This window comes from Cynocephalus volans, chromosome 12, assembly GCF_027409185.1.
Source record: "Cynocephalus volans isolate mCynVol1 chromosome 12, mCynVol1.pri, whole genome shotgun sequence".
NCBI classification, from domain to species: domain Eukaryota; kingdom Metazoa; phylum Chordata; class Mammalia; order Dermoptera; family Cynocephalidae; genus Cynocephalus; species Cynocephalus volans.
This window is the reverse complement of record NC_084471.1, coordinates 65,449,611-65,473,616: the sequence shown is the minus strand read 5'-3', so window position 1 is coordinate 65,473,616 and position 24,006 is coordinate 65,449,611. Positions and strand designations below refer to the sequence as shown.

The window sequence follows — 24,006 nt, the reverse complement described above, 5'->3', positions numbered from 1 at the left end:
TCTAGGTGGGCATTGACCCATGAAGTTCTGTGGCTTGACAGCCTTGGATATAGCCTTGGAGATCCATTTGAACTACAACTCAGAAAATGGGCATTATGTAATGCAGACAGAAATTATATTTTTGCCTTCCACAGCCTAAAGAAGAATGAAAGCATATAGATAAAGGGGAGGCTGAGGGCAAAAAAAGAAGATACACAGCGGTTTAAAGGCAAATACAAATTTAAAATAGGCTTAATTTTCTCTAGTATAAAAAGGAAAAGAGAACTTTCCCCCTCCTTTCTTGGAGCAGTTTCTTGTAAATTCTTTCTCTGTATTTTTGAAATCCAGGTATATCTTTTTAAAGGCTAAATAGCCTCTTGCCACCTTTACAACCCAGGAACGTGTCTTTCTTGAGGACCTTAAAGCCACCTCTCTCTATTTTTTTATTGCGATACAAACACGTAGCATGAGATTTACTCTCTTAACAAAATTTTAAGTGTATAATATATTAATGTCAACTATAGGCTGATGTTGTACAACAGATCTCCAGACCTTAATCATCTTGTATAACTGCAACTTTATACCTGTTGAATAGTAACTGTCCATTTCCCCCTGTGCCCAGCCTGTGGCAACCACCATTCTACTCTCTGCCTCTGTGTGTTTGACTGTTTTACATGTCTCATATAAGTGGTATCATGCAGTATTTGTCTTTCTGTGACTGGCTTATTTCACTTAGTACAGTGTCCACAAAGTTTATCCATGTCATTGTACATTGCAGGATTTTCGTCTTTTTTAAAGGCTGAATAATATTTCATTTCATATATATGTCATATTTTTAAAACCCATTTATCCATCTATGGACATTTAGGTTGTTTTCACATCTTGGTCATTGTGAATAGTGCTGCAATGAACATAGGAGTACTAATATCGCTTCAAGATCCTGATTTCAATTTTTCTGGATAAATATCCAGAGGAGGGATTGCTGGATCATATGGAAGTTCTATTTTTAAAATTTGGAGGAAACTTCATAATGGTTTTCATAGTACCTACACTATTTTACATTCGCCAACCATGTACAAGAGTTCCAATAACTCCACATCCTTACAAAAACTTATCATTTAAAAAAAAAATAATAGCCATCCTAAGAGGTGTGAGGTGATATCTCATCATGATTTCAATTTGCAGTTCCTTCATTATTAGTGAAGCTGTGCGTCTTTTGATATATGTGCTGGCCATTTGTAAGTCTTTTTTAGAGAAATGATTATTTCAAAATACATAAGGAATTCCTTCAACTCAATAGCAAAAAACAAAACAAAACACAAACAAAAACAAAAACAAAGAACAAGCAGAACCCCCCCCCCAATAACCTGATTAAAAATGGGCAAAGGTCTTGGGACTCATCTTTTTGAAATATAATTATCAATGAAGTCAGTGCCTCTATCTCCTTGTCTCCATGGGAGGATGGGAGTCTGACTTAGGCACTTTGCTCTAACTTGCAAAAGCATACCTAAAAGATGTGAGAAGTTTATTTTTCCTTTGGATAAAGCCAATTAGCTAACACAGATAATCACCTCAATTACCAAGTGAATCTAGGGTGAACTATGTATGACAAATGGTGCTGTGAAGTCTTAGTTGAGGACAAATTATTGTTTATTTTGAGAATATGTGTATAAAGGATTGTATCTGCTTGGCTACATAAAAGGGTGAGATTTCTTTGTGTCTATTCAACCTCTGTAGTGGATTTTCTGTGATATACATTATATTCTGGTTTCATGCTTATTCAAAAATAAAACCCTCTTTCTCACACCATTTGTGAAGAGATGCTCTGAAGTGACAGGAGATTTTGTTTTTAATTATGTTTCCCCAACAGAGGCAAAACAACCTTGGTAAGAATTGTAAACAAGATGGGAAAAAATAATCATTACATTCTCATGGTATCCTCTCCCGTTTCTAGTCTCTCTGTACACTTCGCATCTGATAGTCTCTCTTGAGAATTTAGTTTGGTATAAAAATAACTGTGTCCGGTATCATCATCTGTTAAATGGAGAACAATAAAAGAACTTATATAATAGGATTAAGTGATCTAATACTCATAACTGCTAAGGATAGTGTATGACATGTAGTAATCACAACATATATTTGTTATTATTGTTAATATTATCATACGGGAAAACCTTACTTCAAGGAGCAAGACTGTAGCTAACCAGCTCACGCAGGTTGCTCCTAGAAGAAAACAGATAGTGCTTTGAGTTACCATTTGGGGAAATCTCAGACTAGTTTTCTTCTTTACTCTGTGCTCTGCACTACCCTTGCCACCTAATCCCTCCTATCTCTTCTCCCACTGCCACCAGCAGAGTTGACCATAAAATGAAAGCTCCCACCACTAGATATGGTCACTTCACAAATACAAGGGTACTTCAAAGAGTTCTTGGAAAAATAGGATTAAAATATAGTACAAATGTTTACATGAACTTTTTGAAGTACACTCTTACAATATATACTGCCTTGTACTACCTCAGATCTGGTAAAAAAAAAAAAATAAACACAAGAACACATAAAAACTTTCTCCTTGGTCCTTCCTCTTGTAGTTGTGGTAAAAGCCAAATGATTTAAATTTTAGCAACAGGACATCAACAGAAAGGGCTGTGAATTTAAAATTCTTCAGCTGGCCAGTTAGCTCAGTTAGAGTAAGGTGTTGTAACACCAAGGTTAAGGGTTCGGATCCCAGTGCTGGCCAGCCAACAAAACAAGAAACAAATAAAATTCTTGAGCATGGTGGAAATGATAAGGAATGATGAAGGTCATCTTTTTCTAGAAACCTGGAGGAAGATTAAGACCTCTTCCCTGTCAGAGACCAAAAGAGAAAGTGGGAAAGACAGAAAGCTGATGGCTTGTGGAATATACTATAAAGCATATGTACTTCACATGGCCTGATTTTCCAAAGCCTTGCAGTTTCAAATATTGACCTTGCAAGGACAGGAAATTTTCCTCAGGCTGTAAGTCTCTGTTGCAAGATAAGGATTGTGGTACAGCAGGTTGCTGGCTCAAAGGCAGACTAGTTACTGATTGTTATGTAAAGATACTGAGAAATTGCTATAAGAAGGAATGTTTGCTAAGATCAAGCTTGTGTTGATAAGGTCACTTAATTGTCTACTGGAATGTCATCTGGCTTGTTTCACTGAAAGTTACCAGCCTATACTGTTAAACTATAACCCCGCCTTTGTTCTCTTCCTGTAACTTCCTGGTCTGGAAAATAAATGCAGGAAGAGAACCCCAATTTGGTGTTAATTTCCCAAATGGAAGGGTTGGCTCTAGCTTGAGCATTCTCAGGGAAGTTAACCTCTTCGGGGCTTCTCACTGCTCAGAAGAGATGGGCTTTGAGTAATCTTTTGCGTCTCCCTCACCCAGGGGAAGTCAGGTGACAAATCCGTGGGAGGCGAAACAATGCAAAGCAACAATGTCTGGCATCCAGGTCTTCTTTCAACAGAAGACATGCCCTTGTGCTAATTACAGAAAGGCATTCACTTTACATAGATGAATTAGGAAAAAAAAAAAAAGATGAAGATGAAGCATCCTCTTAGAAAATGAAACCCCTTGAGTTTTTGGATGGCAAGCTAGTAAGACTGGATTCTAACTCCTATTTGCCTACTCAGCTGAGTGTCTGGGCAATGCATGGATGGTACTACTATATGCCATAACTGGCTGAGTGCTGTTATACTTCCTACCCATGCTCATACCCCTCTAAATGTAACAAGTAGTAGATTAGCACCTGGGACACGATATGGCACTATAATGGGAAATCATTAATCTCGGGGAGATAATTACAGACTCTGGAAAAGGCAGAAGTCAGACTGTTTCTCAGTAGAACTGAGGAACTGTCCCATCTAGCTCTGACTTTGATTATGGTTGTAAATTTCCCCTTCCATATTTATTACATGGGCTTTCCTCTTGGCAGTACTCAGTTTTCATTGCTATCCTCCTTCTTGTGATCTCGTAAAGGATGATAGAAGAGTTGGTTGAGAGAGATAGTTTATAGCATTGTGAAAAAATAATTAAACAAATTCATAGAACATTGGAAAGATTTGGGAACCACTGTAACCCCCTGCCTTAGCCAAAGACTGTGTCAGCAAAGAAGAGATCTCTCATTCTTCTAGGTAATCATAGAAGAAAAATCTACAAAATCTTTTTCTCATTTACTTGAGAGACTAAGTGCATTTATTTCTAGAGTTACTGTATTTTACTGAATCTTATAAACAATATTTTGCAAGACTCATAATTATTTTATATTCCAACTTAAGGAGGCAAAAAACCCCCAGAAACACAAACAACTAAATTGTTTGACACTATCAATTGTAAGACACATCCTGATTTCAGAGATGTTAAAATGAGGAAAAATGTGTGCTTCAGAATCAACAATATACAACATTTCTAGCCATAATCTCTCCTGGTGTGATAAAATCCCACCACTCTGGCAGAAAAGGAAATCTAGTTACTTACTTTATTTATTTATTTATTTATTTTTTTTATGTGGGTTGTATTTTTATTTATTTATTTATTTATTTTTTAAATTTTATTTTGTCGATATACATTGTGGCTGATTATTGCTCCCCATCACCACAACCTCCCTCCCCCCTCCCCCCCAACAATGTCCTTTCTGTTTGCTTGTCATATCAACTTCAAATAATTGTAGTTGTTATATCTTCTTCCCCCCCCCGGTTTCTGTGTGTGTGTGTGTGTGTGTGTGTGTGAATTTATATATTAATTTTTAGCTCCCACCAATAAGTGAGAACATGTGGTATTTCTCTTTCTGTGCCTGACTTGTTTCACTTAATATAATTCTCTCAAGGTCCATCCATGTTGTTGCAAATGGCAGTATTTCATTCGTTTTTATAGCTGAGTAGTATTCCATTGTGTAGATGTACCACATTTTCCGTATCCACTCATCCGATGATGGGCATTTGGGCTGGTTCCAACTCTTGGCTATTGTAAAGAGTGCTGCGATAAACATTGGGAAACAGGTATACCTTCGACTTGATGATTTCCATTCCTCTGGGTATATTCCCAACAGTGGGATGGCTGGGTCGTATGGTAGATCTATCTGCAATTGTTTGAGGAACCTCCATACCATTTTCCATAGAGGCTGCACCATTTTGCAGTCCCACCAACAATGTATGAGAGTTCCTTTTTCTCCGCAGCCTCGCCAGCATTTATCGTTCAGGGTCTTTTGGATTTTAGCCATCCTAACTGGGGTGAGATGGTATCTCAATGTGGTTTTGATTTGCATTTCCCGGATGCTGAGTGATGTGGAGCATTTTTTCATATGTCTGTTAGCCATTTGTATATCTTCCTTAGAGAAATGCCTACTTAGCTCTTTTGCCCATTTTTTAATTGGGTTGCTTGTTTTCTTCTTGTAAAGTTGTTTGAGTTCCTTATATATTCTGGATATTAATCCTTTGTCAGATGTATATTTTGCAAATATTTTCTCCACTCTGTTGGTTGTCTTTTAACTCTTTTAATTGTTTCTTTGGCTGTGCAGAAGCTTTTTAGTTTGATATAATCCCATTTGTTTATTTTTCCTTTGGTTGCCCGTGCTTTTGGGGTCGTATTCATGAAGTCTGTGCCCAGTCCTATTTCCTGAAGTGTTTCTCCTATGTTTTCTTTAAGAAGTTTGATTGTTTCAGGGTGTATAATTAAATCCTTAATCCATTTTGAGTTGATTTTAGTATACGGCGAGAGGTATGGATCTAGTTTCATTCTCCTGCATATGGATATCCAGTTGTCCCAGCACCATTTGCTGAAGAGGCAGTCCCTTCGCCACTGAATAGGCTTGGTGCCTTTGTCAAAGATCAGCTGACAGTAAGTGTGTGGGTTGATTTCTGGATTCTCTATTCTATTCCATTGGTCAGTGTGTCTGTTTTTATGCCAGTACCATACTGTTTTGGTTATTATAGCTTTGTAGTATAGCTTAAAGTCAGGTAGTATTATGCCTCCAGCTTTATTTTTTTTGCTCAGCATTGCTTTGGCTATGCGTGGTCTTTTATTGTTCCATATAAATGTCTGAATAGTTTTTTCCATTTCTGAGAAAAATGTCTTTGGAATTTTGATGGGGATTGCATTGAATTTGTATATCACTTTGGGTAGTATGGACATTTTCACTATGTTGATTCTTCCAATCCAAGAGCATGGGATATCTTTCCATCTTCTTGTATCCTCTCTAATTTCTCTCAGCAGTGGTTTGTAGTTCTCATTATAGAGATTTTTCACCTCCTTGGTTAACTCAATTCCTAAGTATTTTATTTTTTTGGTGGCTATTGTAAATGGGCAGGCTTTCTTGATTTCTCTTTCTGCATGTTCACTATTGGAGAAAAGAAATGCTACTGATTTTTGTGTGTTGATTTTGTATCCTGCTACTGTGCTGAAATCATTTATCAATTCCAGCAGTTTTTTTGTAGAGGTTTTAGGCTGTTCGATATATAGGATCATGTCATCTGCAAACAGGGACAGTTTGACTTCATCTTTTCCAATCTGAATGCCCTTTATTTCCTTCTCTTCTCTGATTGCTCTGGCTAGTACTTCCAACACTATGTTGAATAGGAGTGGTGAGAGTGGGCATCCTTGTCTAGTTCCTGTTCTTAAAGGAAAAGCTTTCAGCTTTTCCCCATTCAGGATGATATTGGCTGTGGGTTTGGCATATATGGCTTTAATTATGTTGAGATACTTTCCCTCTATACCTAACTTATAGAGGGTCTTTGTCATGAATGGGTGCTGAACTTTATCAAATGCTTTTTCAGCATCTATAGAGATGATCATATGGTCCTTGTGTTTGAGTTTATTAATATGGTGTATCACATTTATTGATTTGCGTATGTTGAACCAACCTTGCATCCCTGGGATGAATCCCACTTGATCGTGATGAATAATTTTTCGTATGTGTTGCTGTATTCTGTTTGCTAGTATTTTAGTGAGGATTTTTGCATCTATATTCATCAAGGATATCGGCCTGTAGTTTTCTTTTTTGGTTATATCTTTACCTGGTTTTGGTATCAGGATGATGTTTGCTTCATAGAATGAGTTTGGGAGATTTGCGTCCGTTTCAATCTTTTGGAATAGTTTGTAAAGAATCGGTGTCAATTCCTCTTTGAATGTTTGGTAAAATTCTGCTGTGAATCCATCTGGTCCTGGGCTTTTCTTTGTTGGGAGCCTTCTGATAACAGCTTCAATCTCCTTTATTGTTATTGGTCTGTTCAAATTTTCTACGTCTTCACGGTTCAGTTTTGGGAGCTTGAGTGTGTCCAGAAATTTATCCATTTCCTCCAGATTTTCAAATTTGTTGGCGTATAGTTGTTTATAGTAGTCTCGAATGATTCCTTGTATTTCAGATGAATCAGTTGTAATATCGCCTTTTTCATTTCTAATTTTTGTTATTTGAGTCTTCTCTCTTCTTTTTTTTGTTAGCTATGCTAATGGTTTCTCAATTTTATTTATCTTTTCAAAAAACCAACTTTTTGATTCGTTGATCTTTTGAATTGTTTTTTGGTTTTCAATTTCATTCAGTTCTGCTCTGATCTTAATGATTTCTTTCCGTCTGCTAACTTTAGGTTTGGATTGTTCTTGTTTTTCTAGTTCTTTAAGGTGAAGTGTTAGGTTGTTCACTTGCCATCTTTCTATTCTTCTGAAGTGAGCATTTAATGCAAAAAATTTTCCCCTCAATACTGCTTTTGCAGTATCCCACAGGTTTTGGTATGATGTATCATTGTTTTCATTAGTTTCAATAAACTTTTTGATTTCCTGCTTGATTTCTTCTTGGACCCATGTGTCATTAAGTAGAATGCTGTTTAATTTCCATGTGTCTGTATAGTTTCCAGAGTTTTGTTTGTTATTAATTTCTAGTTTTAATCCATTGTGGTCTGAGAAGATACATGGGATAATTGCAATTTTTTTGAATTTATTGAGACTTGCTTTGTGACCTAATATGTGATCTATCCTGGAGAATGATCCATGTGCTGCTGAGAAGAATGAATATTCTGAGGTTGTTGGGTGGAATGTTCTGTAGATATCTGCCAATTCCAATTGGTCTAGAGTATTGTTTAGATCTTGTGTTTCTCTACTGATTCTTTGCCTAGATGATCTGTCTAATATTGACAGTGGGGTGTTCAGGTCCCCTGCTATTATGGTATTAGTGTCTATTTCCTTCTTTAGGTCTAATAGAGTTTCTTTTATAAATCTGGCTGCTCCAACATTGGGTGCATACATATTTATGATTGTTATGTCTTCTTGATGGATCAGTCCTTTTATCATTAAGTAGTGTCCCTCATTGTCTCTTTTTATGGTTTTTAGTTTAAAGTCTATTTTGTCAGATATAAGAATAGCTACTCCAGCTCGTTTTTCTTTTCTGTTTGCTTGGTAAATCTTTTTCCATCCTTTCACTCTTAGTCTATGTGAATCTTTATGGGTGAGGTGGGTCTCTTGTAGGCAGCATATAGTTGGGTCCTGCTTTTTGATCCAGTCAGCCAGTCTGTGTCTTTTAATTGGGGAATTTAAGCCTTTTACATTAAGAGTTGTTATTGAAAGGTGTTGATTTATTCCTAGCATTTTATTGGTTGTTTGGTTGTCTTAGGTGTCTTTTGTTCCTTGCTTTCTGATTGACTGTTTGTTTTCTGTGTTTGTTGGTTCCTTAGGTTGTAGATAGTGTTTTTGTTAGCTTGTTTTCTCTTCATGAATGCCATTTTTATTATACTAGTGGCTTTAGATTTTTCTTGGGTTTTTATGGCAGTGGTAGTTACTTTTCAGGAACCAAACCCAGTACTCCCTTGAGGATTTCTTGTAAGGGTGGTCTTGTGGTAGTGAACTCCCGCAGTTTTTGTTTGTCTGAGAAATATACTATTTGCCCCTCATTTCGGAAGGATAGCCTTGCAGGGTAGAGTATTCTTGGCTGGCAATCTTTGTCTTTTAGTATTTTGAAAATATCATCCCATTCCTTTCTAGCTTTTAGGGTTTGTGATGAAAAGTCTGATGTTAACCTGATTGGGGCTCCCTTATAGGTGATTTGACGCTTCTCTCTTGCAGCTTTTAAGATTCTCTCTTTATCTCTGAGTTTTGCCAATTTGACTATGACATGTCTTGGAGAAGGTCTTTTTGGGTTGAATACATTTGGAGATCGTTGAGCTTCCTGGATCTGAAGATCTGTGATTTTTCCTATACCTGGGAAGTTTTCTGCCACTATTTTGTTGAATATGTTTTCAATGGAATCTCCTTTTTCCTCCCCTTCTGGAATACCCATGACTCGGATATTTGATCGCTTATGGTTGTCTGATATCTCTCTCAGATTTTCTTCAATGTCCTTGATTCTTTTTTCTTTCTTTTTGTCTGCTTGTGTTATTTCAAACAGCCCATCTTCAAGTTCAGAGGTTCTCTCTTCAACTTCGACAAGCCTGCTGGTTAAACTCTCCGTTGTGTTTTTTATTTCGCTGAATAACTTCTTCAGTTCAGCAAGTTCTGCTACATCTTTTTTCAGCACATTGATTTCCTTGTACATTTCCTCTTTCAGATCCTGTATACTTTTCCTCATTTCATCATGATATCTAGCTGAGTTTTCTTGTATCTCATTCAGTTTCCTTAGAATTATCACTCGAAATTCCTTGTCAGTCATTTCAAGGGCTTCTTGTTCTATAGGATCTAGAGTTTGAGATTTATTAACTTTTGGTGGTGTACTTTCTTGATTTTTTGTATTTCTGGTATCTTTTTTTTGGTGTTTATTCATTGTTGCCGGGGGTTTCACAGTCCACCAGTTTGAGACTAATGACTAACTAGGATGTTGCTGTGGTTGCCAATTTCGTATGGCTCCCTCTGTGACTGCTCAGTTGGCCTCTAGTGCCTTGTGTGTGTGGTTGTCTCGGGTCTTGGGCTTCTCCGGGGAGCCACCTTTCTGGTCAGCTTGGACTCTGCTGGGCTGGTGGATCACGTACCACAGGGTGTGTGATCTCTGTTGAGCTTTCACTTCCTGTGCAGGACTTCTCCCTGTTCCGTGTGCTCTGGCCCAGGCTGTTAGATCGTGCAGTGGCGACCCCACCTGGTGTGTGGTTTCTGTCGAGTCTCCCCCTCCCTGGCCGCACGTCTCCCCACTCTGTGCACACTGTGCTGGGCTGGCGCGTGTCTTCTGCACCCCTCCTCTATCAGCTGGGCCTTCAAGAGCCTGCTCGGCACCGCCTCGCCCAGGAAGTCTACCAGGTTTCTGCTGGGCACAGACGACTGGTCTCTCTGGGTGCCTTTGTAGCACTATGTAGATCTTCCTCGGGTCTTGTTCACCTTTGTATCCCCCCAGTATAAACCGAGTCTAGCGCCCACCTGCAGCCTGGTCTCCGGCAGGTTCAAGCGGACCTGGGAACTCTCCTGCCACACTATTCCCAACCAGACATTCGTTAGGCTTTTTTCCAAACTGGTGGCCGCAGAGATGGTATCTGCCTCCCAGTAACAGGGAGTTTACCTGGGGCCGGAATCCAGGGTATGGTGGAGTGACAGTCGGCCCGCCCGTACTTCCTTGCCGTCCCGACACTGGCCCGGGACACCCCCTCCACCAGCCCCGCCAGAGAACCACGGAGGGAGTGGGAGCGGAGGCCCCCGCACCAGGCCAAGCAAGTGGGAGGGCTCAGTGATGGCCGAGCAGGGCGGAGCTGCCCGCACCTGGGAAAATGGAGGCAGCACCAGGCGGTGAGTGGCCTGGTGGTGCAGGCAGGAGCCGCGTGGGCATCCACCCCCCGAACAGAGCTGTGCCAGGGATCACTCACAGTGCTGTGCCAGGTCGGGTGCTCGCTCTCTGTCTCTGATTTGCCGCCTTTCCCAGTTCTCGGCCGCTGCCGCCTCGGGCTGTTCAGTCGCGGCGCGGCTCGGGCGCTCCCAGGAATCTTCTTTAATGCCGGTCTGAAACCTCGAATCCTGAATAGGGCAGCTGGCCGCCTTCAGCGCGGCCCCGGCCTCCGGGATCCTGGCTGCATCCACAGCAGCCCTGGCGCCGTGTTCCCTGTTTCGAGACTCGCTTTTGCAGCTAAGAAACAGTTCTTTTCCTGCTCCACACTTCAAAGCTGTTGCCTGTAAATGAGGCAGCCTTTCCTGCCGGGGGCAAAGTGGCGGTCACCCCCCACGACCGGTCAGCAGCAGCAGTCCTCCCTTAAGAGATGGTGAGAGGAAGGACCACAAGTTTCCCGGCTGCCTGAGGCCCAGTGGCCACTTTTTCCACCTCAGCTACTCCGCGCCAGCCGCCGCAGCCGCCGCCATCTTGAACAACTGTCAGAGAATGGCCCTAGTTACTTACTTTAAATGTATAACTTTTAGTAATACTTTCTCACCAGAAATAAAATTTTAATATTTTTGAATATTGACATTTAGTCAAAATTTAGTCAGGTTTGTGAGAGGAACTGGTGTTCTGGGCATTGAATGGATTGCCCAGAGAAGAATAATCATGTAGACACTGCAGGCAGCCTGCCTCTCAGGATATCTTGGCATTCTGTTGTGTGAGGCTGACATCTCCTGGACAAATAACACCAAAGCAAAGCTTTGTATTTTAGAGTGAATTAAAGTCCTAGCAAGGAAATCTAGCTGTGGAGTATTTACTACACATTTTATGTTTCAATTTGATGAGCCTAGCAGTTAATTTCCTTTTCAAATTTTGTATGCCATGGCCGAGTTGAATAAGCTTTAGAACAAGAGCTTACTCTCAGTGAGTCTTTAATATGTGAAGAATAAAACCCTTTAATTAAACTGGTTATTCTTAACCATCAGGGTGCACCAGAATCGCGACCATCCCATCCTACATGCCTTTTAACAATGGGACTTTGCCACTCCATTAAACAACAGAGTCTGTAGAAAAGCTTTGAAAGAAGAACAAACAACAATGCCCAGGTCCCAACTTAAGAAACTTGCATTTAGTTTTATTGAGTGGATCCCAGGAAACAGTTATTTTTAAAAAGTTTGCAGGATTGAGAACTACTGACCTACATATTTATGCTCATGATTACCTTTACTAAAATTCAGTCGCACCAGCAATATCATTATTGTTATCCCAATATGTTATAGCCCCTACACATACTCCCTGTAAGGTGTTGAAACTTTATGTAAATATATAATCTGTATACATGTATATGTGTCTATATATATGTAAATTATTGTTATTATTCTCCTATTACATAGGACAAAACTAAAGTTAAGTGATTGTCCCAAGATCATTGAATTGGCATGGAGCAGGGCATTTGACTTCACATCATAACCTTTAAAAATTTTTTATAAAATTCTTAATAAACCCATGATAATTGTATACATTTTTGGAGTTCAGTGTAATATTTGGGGGTACATTTATACAGTGTATAATGATCATATCAGGGCATTTAACATGTTCATCACCTCACACATTTGTCACCTCTTTTTGTTGGGAACATTCAACATCCCCTCAATTAGCTACTTAAAGTTAAGCAGTAATTTGTTGTTGACTGTAGTCTCCCTATATTACTACAGAACACTAGATCTGTTCTTCCTAACTCTCTACAGTAGTAATCCATTGTGCATATATATCACATTTTCTTTATCTAATCATCTGTCAGTCATCTGTTGGCTCTATGCACAATAGCCATTTAGGTTGGTTCCAAATCTCAGCTATTGTGAATAGAGTCACGATAAGCATGGGAGTGTAGGTATCCCTTCAATTTATTGATATCCTTTCCTTTAGAGATATACATCCAGTAGTGAGATTGCTGGATTATATGGTAGTTCTGTCTCTAGTGTTTTGAGAAACCTCCATACTATTTTCCATAATGGCCATACTCGTTAACATTCCCACCAAGAATATATGAGTTCCTCTTTCTCTGCATCCTTTTCAGCGTTTGTTAATGTCTGTCTTTTTGATAATAGCCGTTCTAACTGGAGTGAGATGATACCTCATTGTGGTTTTGATTTGCATTTCTCTGATAATTAAGGATGTTGAGCATTTTTTCATGTACCTTTTGGTCTTTTGTATGTCCTCTTTTGAGAAATGTATATTCATCTCATTTGCCCATTTTTTTATTGAAACTTGATTGACTATACATATTTGTGGGGTACAGAGTTGACTATCAGTATTTGTGTACAATATGTGTTGATCAAATCAGGATGGTTGGCATATTCATCATCACAAAACATATTTCATTTGCCCATTTTTGATTGGATTATTGTTTTCCACTATTGAGATGTTTGAGTTCCTTGTATATTCTGGTTATTAATCCTTTGTCAGATGCATAATTTGCAAATATTTTCTCCCATTCTGCAAATTGTCACTTCATTCTGTTGATTCTTCATTCAGTTTCCTTCACTGTCAGAACCTTTGTAGTCTGATATAATCTCATTTATCTTTGCTTTTGTTTCCTGTGCTTTTGAGGTCTTATCCATAAAATCTTTGCCCAGTCCTATGTCCTGAAGCACTTTTTGTGTGTTTTCTTCTAGAAGTTTTATAGTTTCAGGTCTTACATTTAAATCTTTAATTTATTTTGGGTTCATTTTTGCATGTGGTGAGAGATGGGGGTCTGGTTTCATTCTTCCACTTATGGATCTCCAGTTTTCTCAGAACCATTTATTGAAGAGACTGTCCTTTCCCCAGTGTATATTCTTGGCGCCTTTGTTGAAAATCAGTTGGCTGTGTATATGTGGATTTCTTTCTGAATTTTCTATTCTGTTCCATTGGTCTACCTCTGTTTTTGTGCCAGTACCATGTTTTTTTTTTTTTACTATACCTTCATAGTATATTCTGAAGACAGCTAGTGTGATATCTCCTACTCTGTTCTTTTTGTTCAGAATTTCTTTGGCTATTCAGGGTCTTTTGTTGTTTCACGTAAATTTTTGGACTAATTTTTCTATTTCTGTGAAGTAAGTCATTGGTAGTTTGATAAGAATTACATTGAATCTGTAGATTGCTTTGGGCACTATGTTCATTTTGACTATATTGATTCTTCCAATCAATGAGCATGGGATGACTTTCCATTTCTTTTTTCTTTAATTTCTTTAATCAGTGTTTTATAGTTTTCTTTGTAGAGGTCTTCTTTCCATTTGTTAAATTTATTCCTAGGTATTTAATTTCTTTGGTGCTTTTGTAAATGGGATTGCTTTCTTGTTTTCTTTTTCTGCTAGTTCACAGCTGATGTATAGAAATGTTACTGATTTTTGTATGTTAATTTTTTATCCAACAGCTTTACTAAGTTTGTTTATCAAGTCTAGGAGTTTTTTGGTAGAGTCTTTAGGTTCACCTATATATAAAATCATGTCATCTGCAAATAGGGACAATTTGCCTTCCTCCTTTCCAATTTGGATGCCCTTTATTTCTTTTCTTTTTTTTTTTTTTTGTCTAATTGTCTGGCAAGGACTTCCTATACCATGTTGAATAAAAATGGCAAGAGTGGGCATCCTTATCTTGTTCCACTTATGATGTTAGCTGTTCAGTATGATGTTAGTTGTGGGTTTGTTGTACATAGCCTTATTGTATTAAGATACTTTCCCTCTATGCCTACTTTGTTGAGAGTTTTTATCATGAAAGGATGTTGAATTTATCCAATGGTTTTTTTTTGAGTCTACTGAGATAATTATATGGTTTCTTTCATTCTGTTGATGTGATGTACCATGTTTATTGATTTGCATATGTTGACTCATCCTGGCATCCATGGCATAAAACCCCCTTGATCATGGTGTATAATCTCTTTGATTTGCTATTGGATTCAGTTTGCTAATATCTCATTGAAAAGTTTTGCATCTGTGTTCATCAGGGACAAGGGCGTATAGTTTTCTTTTTTTGTTGTGTCTTTGCCTGATTTTGGTATCAGGGTAATGTTGGCTTCATAGTATGAGTTTGGAAGAATCCCACCCACTTCAATCTTTTGAAATAGTTTAAGAAGTATTGGTATTAGTTCTTCTTTAAGAATTCAGCAATAAAGCCATCTGGTTCTGGACTTTTCTTTGTTGGGTGGCTTTTTATTACTGGTTGAATCTCATTACTTGCTACTGATCTATTCAGGTTTTCTATTTCTTCTTAGTTCAGAATTGGTAGGCCATATGTGTCCAGGAATTGTTCTATTTGTTTTAGGTTTTCAAATTTATTGGCATATAGATGTTCTTAATGTTCTCTAATGGTCCTTTGCATTTCATTGGTATCAGTTGTAATGCCTCCTTTTGCATTTCTAATTTTATTTGGGTCTTTTTTTTCTTAGTTAGTCTGGCAAATGGTTTGTCAATTTTGTTTTCTTTTCAAAGGACCATCTTTTCATTTGATTGATCTTTTGTATTATATTGTTAGTTTCAATTTCATTTATTTCTGTTCTGATTATAATTATTTCTTTTGTTCTACTTATTTTGAGTTTGGTTTGTTCTCGCTTTTCTAGTTCTGTCAGGTGCATGCTAGGTTTTTTATTTGAAATCTTTCTATTTTTTTGATGTAGGCATTTATTGCTGTAAACTTTCCTCTTAATAATACCTTGGCTGTATCCCATGTGTTTTGGTATGTGGTGTTTCTGTCTTCATTTGTTTCAAGAATTTAAAACTTTTCTTCTTAATCTCTACTTTGACCCTTTTGGTTGTTCAGGAGCATGTTATTTGATTTCCATGTACATGTGTAATTTCAAAAGTTCCTCTTGGTATTGATATAAAATTTTATTCCATTATGGTCATAAAAGATAATTAATATGATTTTGAATTTTTTGAACCTGTTTAGACTTGTTTTGTGACCTAAAATATGGCCAGTTCTGGAGAATATTCCATGGGTTGATGAATAGAGTGTGTATTTTGCAACTGTTGGATAAAATGTTCTTTAAATGTCTATTAGGTATATCTAGTCTATGGTGTTATTTAAATCCAATGTTTCTTTGTTGATATTCTGTCAGAATGATCTGTCTAATGCTGAGAGTGAGGTGCTAAAGTCCCAAACTAATATTGTGCTGTTGTTTATCTCTCCCTTTAGATCTAATAATATTTGCTTTATATATCTTAGTGCTCTGGTGTTGGGCGCATATATATTTGTGTTGTTATAACTTCTTGCTGTATTAATCCTTTTTTCATTATATAATGCCCTTCTTTGTCTCTTATTACATATTTTGGTTTAAAGTCTGTTTTAACTGATATAAGTATAGCTAGTCTTGCTTGCTTTTGTTTCTGATTTGCATGGAATATCTTTTTCCATCCCTTCACTTTCAGTCTATGTGTGTCATTGTAGGTAAGATGTATGTCTTGTAGGGAGCATATGGATGGGTTATGTTATTTTCCATTCAGTGACTATATGTTTTTTAATTGGGGCATTTAATCCATTTATATTCAAGGTTATTATTGATATATAAGGTCTTACTCCTGTTACTATATTTGTTGTTTCCCTTGGTTTGTGTATCCTTTGTTCTTTTCTTTCTCTCTTATTGTTTATTCTTGTGGGTTACTGGTTTTCTATGTTGATAAAGTTTCCTTCCTTTCTCTTCCTAATTTGTGTATTTACTCTACCAGTAAGTTTTATATTTTGGATGTGTTCATGATAGTTGTTATCATTCTTTTCTAGATGTAGAAGTCTCCTAAGCACATCTTGTAAGGCCAGTCTGGTAGTGATGAATTCTCTTAATTTTTGCTTTTTGAGAAAGACTTTATTTCTCCTTCACTTCTGAAGGATAGATTTGCTGGATATGATATTCTTGGTGCAGTTTCTTTCTTTCAGTACTTTGAGTATATCACCCCTTTTTCTCCTTGCCTGTAGGGTTTCTGCTGATAAGTCTGCCATTAGTCTAGTGGCAATTCCCTTGTAAGTGACTTGTCATATTTCTCCTTCTGTTTTTCGAATTCTCTCTTTGTTTTTAAGTTTTGACAGTTTCACTGCAATGTCTTCGAGAGGACCTGTTTGGGTTGAATTTATCTGGGTATGCTTGAGCTTCTGGGATTTGGATATTTGCATCCTTCTCAAGAATAGAAAAGTTTTCAGCTATTATTTAATTAAATAGGTTTTAAATAACTTTTTTTGTTTTTTCCCCTCCTTTTGGAATGCCTTTAACTTTTATTTGTTTGCTTAATAGTATCCCATAAATCTTGTAGGCTTTCTTCATTCTTTTTAATTCTTTCTCTCTCTCTCTCTTTTTGTTTTCTAGGGTTATTTCAAAACAGCTGTCTTCAAGATCAGAATTTTTTTCTTCTGCTTGATCTAGTCTTTTGTTGAGACTCTCAGGTGTGTTTTTGTTTCACTCAATAAATTCTTCAACTCTAAGATTTCTTCGTTTTTAAAAATAATATTTATCTCTTAAAATTTTCATACAGGGCCAGCCCGTGGCTCACTCGGGAGAGTGCGGTGCTGATAACACCAAGGCCCCGGGTTCGGATCCCATATACGGATGGCCGGTTCGCTCACTGGGTGAGCGTGGTGCTGACAACACCAAGCCAAGGGTTAAGATCCCCTTACCAGTCATCTTAAAAAAAAAAAAATAATAAAATAAAATAAAATAAAATTTTCATACAGATCATGAATTGTTCTTCTGAATTCATTGGATTGTTTGTCTATATTCTCTTGTATCTCAGAGAGTTTCTGTAATATTATTAATTTGAATTCCTTTTTCAACAGGTCAGCATTTTCTGATTCTTTTGGATGTTATTGGGGCATTATTCTTTTCTTTGGTGGTGCCATGTTTCCTTGACATTTTTTTTCTTTTCTTCCTATTTCTTGTTTCCCAGTATTGGTATTTGTGCATCTGGTGGAACAGTCATCTCTTTGAGTTTTGTAAAGTGGCTTTCATAGGGAAAGACTTTATTTGCAAATACATCCTAGGGTGCTGATGGGGTAGAGTGCAATGGCTTTGCTCTGAGTTTCGACTGTAATCCATCCACTTTTGCTATGTCTGTGAGTGCCTCAGAGGCCTATGCTTGGGAAGTTTGTGACTATGGTGGCACAGCTTTGCTGAAGGTGGGCTTGCTTGGGTTCTGAGGCTAGGTGTGTTTGCATGCACACTGTGGGTCAGTCATCTTGGGAGTAGCTCACTGGGGATGGGGTTTCTGGATTCTCAGTTTGGAGGTGTGGGCCTACGGTGTGTCAGGGTGGGTCTCTGGGACTGGTTGGCCAGTGGCAAAGTCATCATGTTGATATTCTGACTATGGGTGGGCCCACCAGGAGCATGTCAATCAGACTGCTTCTCATTTGGGTGCATGCATGTGTGATGGCTCAAAGACTCAGGGGTGGATTCACCTGGGGCATGACAGCTGGCCTATTTTTCCTAGCTGGGGGTGTGTGCACACTTTAGCTTGGCTAGCTGGGTGTCAGTATGCCAGGGCCAGTTTTCTGCAGCACTTCTTGGGGCCACGTGTGACTTCATGCTCCTCTTGGGTGCTTCAGGAGTGGGTCTTCCAAGGGTGAGGCTGTTGCATTGCTTCTTGGGTGGTGGGCAATGATGCTAGTCAGGACTTCAGGGAGTGGGCCTGGCCAGCCACTTTTTGGGTAGTGGGTGAGGCTATCATAAACTTTTAAAAATAGACTTTATATTTTAGAGCAGTTTTAGAGCAAAATTGAGTGGAAGGTACAGATATTTCCCATACACCTTCATCCCCACACATATACAGCTTCCACTGTTATTAACATTCTCCGCCAGAGTGGTATATTTGTTATGACTGATGAACCTACACTGATACATTGTTGTCACTCAGAGTCCATAGTTAACATTAGATTTACTCTTGGTGTTGGATATTCTATGGGTTTAGAGAAATGTGTTATGATATGTATTCACCATTACAGTACCAGTCAGAGTAGTTTCAATGCCTTAAAAATCCTTTGTGCTTTTCCTATGCTTCCTTTTCTCCCCATTAACTCCTGGCAACCACTCCTCTTTTCACTGTCTACATAGTTTTTCCCTTTCCAGAATGTTATAAAGTTGGAATCATATACTATGTAGCCTTTCAGATTGGCTCTTTTCACCTAATAATATGCATCTAAGTTTCGTACATGTCATTTCATGGCTTGACAGCTCTTTATTTAAAATACTGAATAATATTTCATTGTCTGGATGTACTACAGTTTCTTTATCCATGCACCTACTGAAGTACATCTTGGCTGTTTCTAAGTTTTGACAATTATGAGTAAAGATGTTATAAACGTTCATGTGCAGGTTTTTGTGTGGACATAGGTTTTCAGTTCCTTTGGGTAAATACCAAAGAGTGTGATTGCAGGAATGAATGATAAGAGTATCTTTAGTTTCATAAGAAACTGCCAAGCTGTCTTTCAGAGTGGCTGTATCATTTTGTGTTCTTACCAGCAATGAATGAGAGTTCCTGTTGTTCCACATCCTCACCTGCATTTGGTGTTATCAGTGTTCTGGATTTTGGCCATTGTAACAGGTGTTTAGGCTATCTCATTGCTGTTTCAATTTCCATTTTCCTGATGACATATGATGTGGCACATCTTTTTATATCCTTATTTGCCATCTGTTTGTCTTATTTGGTGAGTTTTCTGTTAAGGTTGTTGACCCATTTTTAAAATCTGGTTGTTTGTGTTCTTATCAGTGAGTTTAAGAGTTCTTTGTATATTTTGGGGAGCAGTCCTTTATCAGACATGACTTTTGCAAATATTTTCTCTAACTGTGGTTTGTCTTTTCATACTTTTAACAGTGTCTTTCACAGAAGAGAAATTTTTAATTTTAATGAACTCTAACTTACCAATTCTTTCTTTCATGAATTGTGCCTTTAAAGTTGCAACTAAAAAGTCATCAACAAAGCCAAGGTCATTTAAAATTTTTTTCTATGTTATCTTCTAGGAGTTTTATAGATTTGCATTTTACATTTAGGTCTATGATCCATTTTGAGTTAACTTTTGTGAAGGGTATAAGGTCTGTACCTAAATTCACTTTTTTGTCATATTGATGTCCTGTTGTGTTCCAGTATTTGTTGAAAAGACTGTCTATTCTCCACTGTATTGTCTTTGCTTTGTCAGAGATCAGTTGACTAAATTTATGTGTATCTGTATCTGGAATATCTACCCTGTTCTATTGATCTATTTTGCCCATTCTTCTAATAATACCATGCTCTATGATTACTGTAGCTTTATAATAAGTCTTAAAGTTGGGTAGTGTCAGTCCTCCAACTTTGTTCTCCTTCAATACTGTGTTGACTATTTTGGGTCTTTTGCCTCTCTGTATAAGATTTAGCATCAGTATATTGATATACACAAAAAACTTGCAGGAATTTTGATTGGGATTGCATTCTATCTGTAGGTCAAGTTGAGCACTAATATCTTGAAAATATTGAGTCTTCCTATTCATAAACATGGAATATCTCTCCATTTATTTATTTTTTGATTTCTTTTATCAGAGTTTTATAGTTTTCCTCATATAGATCCTGTACATATTTTGTTAGATTTATACCTAAGTATTTCATTTTTGGGGGGTGCTAAGTGGTTTTGTGTTTTAAATTTTTAATTTCACTTATTTAAAAAAATGACTGTTGTATATTAACCTTTTATACTGAAAACCTGTTATAATTGCTTATTAGTTCCTGGAGATTTTTGTCAATTCTTTTGGATTTTCTACATAAATGATGATGAGGTTATCTGTGATCAAAGACAGTTTTATTTCTACCTACCCAATATGCATACCTTGTATTTCCTTTTCTTGTCTTATTTCAAGATCTAGGACTTCTAGTACAGCACTGAAAAACAGTGGTAAGAGGGAACATCATTGTCTTATTCCTGATGGAACAAGCTTTGTGTTTCTAATCATTTAATAAAATTAGCAGTTGGATTTTTGTGGATATTCTTTATCAAAGTGAGGAAATTCCTCTCTATTACTTAGTTTACTGAGAGTTTTAAATCACAAATAGGTGTGGAATTTTTTCAAATAATTTTTCTGCATCTAATGATACTATTCTTCTTTGGTCTGTTGATGTAATAAATTACAATAATTTATTTCCAAATGTTGAACCAGCTTTGCATACCTGCAATAAATCCCACTTGGTTGTGGTGTATAATTCTTTTTATATATTTTAGGTTTTTATTTGCTAATATTTTGTTGAGAATTTTTACATCCATGTTCATGAGAGTTATTGGTCTATAGTTTTCTTTCCTCATAATGTCTTTGCCCATTTTTTGTATTAGGGTAAGATTGGCCTCAGAGAATGAGTTATAAAGTATTCCCTCTACTTCTACCTTCTGAAAGAGATTGTAGAGAATTGGCATAATTTCTTCCTTAAATGTTTGGTAGAATTCGCCAGTGGACCCATATGGGGTGGTGCTTTCTGTTTTGGAAGGTTATTAATTTTTGATTCAATTTCTTTAAAACATACAAGATATTGATACTATCTATTTCTTTTTGTGTGAGTTTTGGCAGATTGTGTCTTTGAAGGAACTGGTTTATTTTATCTAGGTTATCAAATTTGTGGGTATAGAGTTGTTCTCAGTATTTCTTTATTATCCTTTTAATGTCTGTTGACTCTTTAGTGGTGTCTGCTCTTTCATTTCTGATATTAGTAATCTGTGTCTTCTCTCTCTTTTTCTTATTGAGCCTTGATAGAGGCTTATTAAATTATTTATCTTTTCCAATAACCAGTTTTTGGTTTTGTTGATTTTCTCTATTGATTTTCTTTTCATTTTATTGATTTTGACTCTTTATTCTGTTTATTTTTTACTTTGCTGTTTTTCTAGTTTCCTAAAGTGGAAGATCAGGTGATTGATTTTAGGTCTTCTTTATTTTCTAATATATGCATTTAATGCTATACATTTCCTTCTAAGCATTGCTTTTGCTTCGTCCTACAAATTTTGATAGGTATGTTTTTACTTTCTTTTAGTTCAAAGTATTTAAAATTTTCTCTTTAGATTTCTTCTTTTATGTATGTGTCGTTTGGAAGTATGCTGTTTAATCTCCAAGTATGTGGGTATTTTCTAACTATCTTCTTGTTTTTAATTTCTAGTTTAGTTCCATTGTGGTCTGAGAGCAGAGATTATATGCTTTCTATTATTTTAAATTTGTTTAGATGTGTTTTATGGGCTAGAATGTGGTCCATCTTGGTGGATATTCTATGTGACATTGAGAAGAATGTTTATTCTGCTTTTGTTGGATAAAGTGGTTTATAAATGTTTATTATATTCAGTTGAAAGATGGGTTGTTGAGTTCAACTATGTTCTTACTGGTTTTCTGCCTGCTGGATCTGTCCATTTCTGATAGAAGGGTGTTGAAGTCTCCAACTATAAGAGTTAATTTAGCTATTTCTCCTTGCATTTCTATCAGTTGTTGCCTAACTTAGTTTGAAACTGTTTTGTTAGGTACATACACATTAAATATTGTTATGTCTTCTTGGAGAATTGATCTCTTTATCAGTATATACTGCCCCTCTTTGTCTCTGATAACTTTCCTTGGTTTAAAGTCTCTGTCTGAAATTAGTAGCTATTTCTGCTTTCTTTTTATTAGTATTAGCGTGGTATATCTTTCTTCACCCATTTACTTTTATTCTATATGTACCTTTATATTTAAAATGGGTTTCTTATTGACAACATATAATTGGGTCTTGTTTTTGATCCTTTCTGACAATCTCTGTCTTGTAATTGGTATATTTACACCATTGATGTTCCAAGTCATTATTAATATAGCTGGATTAATATCTGCCATATTTGTTACTGTTTTCTATTGGTTGCTCTTGTTCTTTGTTCCTACTTTTGTCTTCCACTCTTTTTCTGCCTTTTGTGTTTCTAACTGAGAATTTTATATGTTTCCATTTTCTCTCCTTTATCAGCATATCAGCTACTTTTTTTTCCTTTACAGTGGTTGTCATAGAGTTTGCAATATACATTTACAACTAATCTAACTCCACTTTCAAATAACACTATATTACTTTGTGTGTAGTATGAGTACCTCAAAATAATAAAATAATCCTGACGCTTTCCTCCTTTCCCTTGTATCATTGCTGTCACTTATTTCATTTATATATTAGTATACATTAACATATATGAGTATATATAAATATATTACTGTTAGTATTTTGAACAAACTGATGTCTGTTAAATCAATCAATATAAAAAGGAAAAGTTTTTATTTTATCTTTACTTATTTCTCTTTTGATTCTCTTGCTTTCTCTATGTAGATCTGAGTTTCTAACCTTTATCATTTTCCTCCTCTCTAAAACAATGTCTTTAACACTTCTTCCAAGGCAAATCTACTGGCAACAAACTTTCTCAATATTTGTTTGAGAATGCTTTTATTTCCTTTTCAATTTTGAAGGATACTTTCATAGGGTACAGAATTATTTGTTAATGCTTTTTTTTTTCCCTCTCACACTTTAAATATTTTATTTCACTCTCTTCTTGCTTGCATGGTTTCTGAAAAGTTGAATGTAATTCTTATCTTTTCTCCTTTATAGATAAGGTATTTTTTCCTTCTGGCTTCTTTCAGAATTTTTTCTTTATTTTTAATTCTCTGTAGTTTGAAAATTATATGCCTAGGTGTAGATTTGTGTGTGTGTCTGTGTACGTGTGTGTGTGTGTGTGTGTGTGTGGAATTTATCCTGGTCAGTGTTCTCTTAGCTTCCCGGATCTGTGGATTGGTGTCTGACATTCATTTTGGGGAAATTCTCAGTCATTATTGTTCATAAATTTCTTCTGTTCTCCTCCTTCTGGAATTTCCATTAGGCATATGTTACACCTTTTGCAGCTGTTCCACTTTTTTTTTTTTTGATATTCTATTCTGTTCATTTCAGTCTTTGTTCTCTCTGCTTTTTAGTTTTGGCGGGCTTTATTGCTACATCCTCAAGCTCAGAGATTCTTTCCTCAACCATATCCAGTCTACTAATTAGCTCACCAAAGGCATTCTTAATTTCTGTTACAGTGTTTTTGATCCCTTGCATTTATTTTAATTTTCCTAAGATTTCTATCTCTCTGCTTACATTGCCCACCTATTACTGCATGTTGTTTACTTTATTCTTTAGTGACCCTAGCATTTTAATTACAGTTATTTTAAATTTCTTGTCTGAAAATTCCAATATTCCTGTCATATCTGAGTCTGATTCTGATGCTTGTCTGTCTCTTCAACCTATGTT

General features: G+C 36.7%; 1 protein-coding gene across 1 annotated transcript in view; it reads right to left on the bottom strand.

Annotated features, from left to right (window-relative positions):
* The window catches only part of TESPA1 (thymocyte expressed, positive selection associated 1), a 40,190-nt gene that overhangs the window by 3,204 nt on the left and 12,980 nt on the right, over nt 1–24,006 (bottom strand). The gene's annotated exons all lie outside the window — the stretch shown is intronic.